This window comes from Octopus bimaculoides, chromosome 10 (assembly GCF_001194135.2).
Source record: "Octopus bimaculoides isolate UCB-OBI-ISO-001 chromosome 10, ASM119413v2, whole genome shotgun sequence".
NCBI lineage: Eukaryota > Metazoa > Mollusca > Cephalopoda > Octopoda > Octopodidae > Octopus > Octopus bimaculoides.
Genome location: NC_068990.1, coordinates 50,431,511 through 50,437,098, shown reverse-complemented (window position 1 = coordinate 50,437,098; position 5,588 = coordinate 50,431,511). Strand labels below are relative to the sequence as shown.

The 5,588-nt window shown below is 38.3% G+C and overlaps 1 protein-coding gene across 1 annotated transcript in view; it reads right to left on the bottom strand.

Annotated features, from left to right (window-relative positions):
* LOC128248902 (uncharacterized) overlaps positions 1–5,588 on the bottom strand; it is a 37,718-nt gene that overhangs the window by 27,159 nt on the left and 4,971 nt on the right. The window lies entirely within an intron of this gene.

Genomic DNA, 5,588 nt, shown 5'->3' with positions numbered 1-5,588 from the left:
AATATATATATATATATATATATATATATATATATGTTGAAAGAAGTTATTCTAAATTTCTGACGACTTTTTTTTCAATATTTAATTCTGTACATCACACCTAACACTCTACACACACATATATATATATACAAGTATATATATGCATATATGTGTACATATGTATATATATACATATCATCATCATCATCATTTAACGTTCGCTTTCCATGCTAGCATGGGTTGGACGATTTGACTGAGGACTGGTGATCCAGATGGCTACACCAGGCTCCAATCTGATTTGGCAGAGTTTCTACAGTTGGATGCCCTTCCTAACGCCAACGACTCCGAGAATGTAGTGGGTGCTTTTATGTGCCACAGGAACGAAGGCCAGTCAGGTGGTACTGGCAATGGCCACGTTTAAAATGGTGTATTTTACGTGCCACCTGCACAGGAGCCAGTCCAGCGGCACTGGCAAGGATCTCACTCGAATGACTTTTCACATGCCACCAGCATAAGTGCCAGGAGCGTGAAGCTGTGGCACAAGTGCCAGGAAGGCAACGCTGGTAACGATCATGCTCGAAAGGTAGTGCCATCACTATTTCACTTTCGTTGCCAGTACCGCCTGACTGGCCTTCGTGCCGGTGGCAAGTAAAAGCACCCACTACACTTTCGGACTGGTTGGCGTTAGAAGGGCATCCAGCTGTAGAAACTCTGCCAAATTAGATTGGAGCCTGGTGTAGCCATCTGGATCACCAGTCCTCAGTCAAATCGTCCTACCCATGCCAGCATGGAAAGCGGACGTTAAACGATGATGATGATGATATATATATATATATATACATGTGTATATATATATAAACATGTATATATATACATACATGTATATGTGTACATGTATATGTATATATATATGTATGTATATATATCACCTATTACACTATATTTCTCTGCTCTTAGTTTTCTCTTAATTTCTTTCTTCCTCCTCCTTCTCTTTCGATAAATTGCCTTTGATGTTATATGTATTAACAGTTTTTTTAAAAAATAATTTACCAGTGTTCTCTTCATCATATATGCAGTAATCACATTAGGTTAAAATGTCTTATTGATGCGTTTTGTTTCTCTTTTTTTCCCTGATGAGAAGATTGCATACTTTTTCATCATTTTATTCCTTTTGGAATAATACCAATGTTTTCTTCAAAACATGTCAGAAATATAAAGATTTGAATAACACCTGTTTATTTATTTATATATGTCATACAAAAACATTTCACTAAACCCTGGAATTTCTACCTTTATAAGTAGGTTGTTAGATTCACGGTACTTATGTGAATTTTTACTACTCTATTTATTTTATTTTTCCGTGTTATTTGTACACATTAAAAAAATACACATACAGTTTTATATATATATATATATACATATATATATATATATATATATGTATATATAATAATATAAATAATATGTATATATATGCATATATACATACATATATGTACATACTTACATCTATACGTATATATATATATATATGCATATGTGGGCACAGGATGTCACGAAACATGTACAATAAAATAATACAAAGTACAAGTACATGGAATATGAACTATTTTTTCGAACAACAAAAGACACAAATGGAAAACAAGACAAACAACATAAAGAACGACCCTTCAGCAGTTGATGGCTGTTTTTCTACTCTCGTATTTCGAACATTTAACAACAACATATGCTTTCAATAAAACAGTTGTTCCTGCAAACCAAACTAAATAAAATTTGGGATTTTGCGGAGGGACAGTGAAAACAAACAGGAAGGGCTGCTAAGCCTAAACAGGGTTGTGGTGGCAAACGTGTAAATGAAGCTTCAAAAAGAGACAGACAAGATCACGTCGTCCTTGTTCCAGCTACAGCGGAGAGAAAGAAGGAAACACAAGTTAGGAGAAAAAAAAAAGATGGCCGATGGTCACGTGGAAGCCATGTGAGCAAGGGGAGGAGTGAGGGAGAGAGAGTGACAGAGTAATAGGATAGAATAGTGGGAGAAGAAGAGGTAAAAGAATAAGAGAGAGAAAGATAAAAAAACGAAAGAGTAAAAAGATCGTATAGAGTGTGCATCAGAATTATTAAGATAAAACTTACTTGGAAGAGGATGCATGGCATTCAATCATATAATAATATAAACTGTATGATGCTTGTGTATGAACCGCCATGCTACATGGCAGTGAAACTTGGGCCGCAACTGCTGAGGACATGCACAAGCTCGCAAGAAACGAAGCCAGTATGCTCTGATGGATGTGTAATGTCAGTGTGCATACTCAACAGAGTGTAAGTACCTTGAGTGAAAAGTTAGACCTAAGAAGCATCAGTAATGGTGTGCAAGCGAGACGATTGTGCTGGTATGGTCATGTGGCAAGAATGGATGAGGATAGCTGTGTGAAAAAGTGCCACACCCTAGCGGTTGAGGGAACCTGTGGAAGAGGTAGACCAGGAAGACCTGGGATAAGGTGGTGAAGCATGACCTTTAGGCCTCGCAGAGGCAATGACTAGTAACCGGGACCTTTGGAAATATGCAGTATGTGAGAAGACCAGGCAAGCCAAGTGAGAGCATAATCTGTGACCTCTGCCAGAAGTGTAGCCAGCTCACTTATTTCTATGTTTACTTGATTGGACACTAGACTTTGCTTGCGAAGACCTGTGAATTGAAATTGAAATCGAAATCAAACCAGATTCGATGACTGGCACCTATGCCAACCTCTCCTTCATTGGACACTAAACTCTGTTTGTGATGACTTGGGGCAAGTGAAATCGAAATCATAATTGAACCATATTCAATGACTGGCACCTGTGCCAGTGGAGCACTAACAGCACTGTCCGAGCGTGATCATTGCCAGAGCAGCTGTCTGGCTTTCATGCTAGTGGCACATAAATAGCACCATTTGAGCGTAATCGTTACCAGCGCCACCTTACTGGCACTTGTGCTGATGGCACATTAGAAAATCATTCAAGTGAGCTCGTTGCCAGTGCCGCTGGACTGGCTCCTGTGGAGGTGGCACATAAAAATCACCATTTTGAGTGTGGCTGTTGCCAGTACCGCGTGACAGGCCCTCGTGCCAGTGGTACCTAAAAGTACCCACTACACTCTCGGAGTGGTTAGGAAGGGCATCTAACTGTAGAAACTCTGCCAAATCAGATTGGAGCCTGGTGCAGCCATCCGGTTCACCAGTCCTCAGTCAAATCGTCCAACCAATGCTAGCATGGAAATGCGGACGCTAAATGATGATGATAATGATGATGATGATATATATATATATATATATATGTGTGTGTGTGTGTGCATATATTCATACGTATATGTACATACTTACATCTATACATATATATATGTGCATATGTGGGCACAGGATGTCATGAAACATGTACAACAAAAGATACGAAGTACGAGTACGTGGAAATATGAACTATTTTTTTGAACAATGAAAGAAACAAATGGAAAACAAAACAAACAACATGAAGAACGACGCTTCATCAGTTGTTGGCTGTTTTTCTACTCTTGTATTTTGAGCATTTAACAACAATATATACTTTCGATAAAACAGTTGCTCCCGCAAAGCAAATTAAATAAAATTTGGGATTTTGCAGAGGGTCAAAATTGGTAACACAAACAGGACAGTGAAAACAAACAGGAAGGGCTGCTAAGCCTAAATGAAGTTGTGGTGGCAAAAGCGTAAATCAAGCTTGGACAGGAGACAGACAAGAACATATCTTCCTTTATCCAGCTACAATGGAGAGAAAGAAAGATACACAAGTTAGGAGAAGACTTAAATCTGATGTCTTCGTGGACAACATTTCTGACTGTTCCTTCTGACACATGAAGATCTTTTGCAATTGGCCTCATAGACTTTCTAGGATTGTAATCAATGGTCTGTTGAACTTGCTGGATAAATTCAAGTGTTCTGATGATTTCAGAACATTTAGAATGCTTTTTATGTTTTGATACTGGTGATACTTTCCATCTTCAGTCTCTAGCTCTTTACAAACTTTGTAGATGGAAGATCTAGCAACTTTTAAAAATCGAGATATTCCTAAATTGCAATGCTCAGCCTTTATAACCGCAGTAATAGCATGCCTCTTCATTTCTTGAGTAAGCTGAGGGTCTGCCATTATTATCTTCTGAAACAAAGATTATACAGAGTTAGCAAAAAATGCAGCAATGACCCAAAAAGGTATGTCCTCAAATACCTTACACACCCTGTTTTTATACAATGGGTGGCAGATATGGTGAACTGTCACCACATACATTTCTGCTTCTTTTTTGCTTTATACAGAAACCCACGTTTTTGGCTAAGGAGATTCCGAATCTGAAAAAAAGTGGCAAAAATCGGCATTTCAAGATTTCTTTTTGGCAATAATGCCATTCGTCTTTAGACGGTCCATAATTCTCTCCAGGGCAAACTGATTTACACTTCATGAAGTGGGGTACACATTTTCAATAAATATTGAAGTCCAGGATGAGAGGAATTCTACTGTGCATTCTGTGGGGAACGGTTTAACATGAAATTTCTTGGATATTATTCTCACTTTTCTTATTTTCACATTTTTGAGCAATATAGATTTTGAACTCACACAAATGCGTGTACATACACAAACATAATGACTCGCATTTTTTGTAAATTTCAAGTTTTGTTTTGTAGAAAAAACACTTTCAGTCGTAAAAAAAGAATGAACACTTTTAATTCACTTTCTGTCATAGTATACCTTGTAGTAACGCTGTGCGCATGCGTAGTCTCACGCATGCGTGGAATTCAACAACCAAGCTTTCCCGCTTTGATATGTCTCTTTCTTGCTGGCCAGCGATTGAGCAAGGACGTGTTTAGCTGTCTCTCTCCATCTTTCGAACTTACGCTAGACAGCTCGCTCACATCTACATACCAACATCCCAACACTATGCTCACACACACAGAAGACGTCACACCAAACAGAGCTAAAGATGTATATATTAACCACCTTAAATAAATGTTGTTTGTGTTGATAGTCTGGAGTTCAGTGTTCTGTTAATTCTTAATTTTATATAGGAAAGTCAGGTATACATCTAATGATGTATAACCCACTTTCCTATAAAGTGGTGATCCCGACGAAGAAAAAACGCAGCATGGATTCTGGACTACCAACCTATAACCGGTGTACCCGACTAAAGAACAAATGCGGCCATGGAGACTGAACTACCAAGCAATGATGACCACCATCTCCAACCATAGTCAACACGACTTACTACGTACACCGAACTAAACCACCGCGGCAAATCTCTCTCTTCGATTCTGTTAGGTGACTTAGCTTCACCACGATAATAAACAGACAAGAATTACAGCCTGCGATACTTCCAATTGTGTACTCAAGAACTTGATATAAAACTCTCACGTGTACTGACTTTCTATCTGCTGTGATATCTCACATACATATAGACGGCCTGTCTTTTATTATGTTCTTATATGTCGCATTCACACTCTCACATACACATACATCTTTTATGCCACACTAAATATCTCTTGTTATTCATTTCATACGGTTGTTTTTTCTATCGTCTCATTACTGGCTATTTATGTTATCGTAGTATA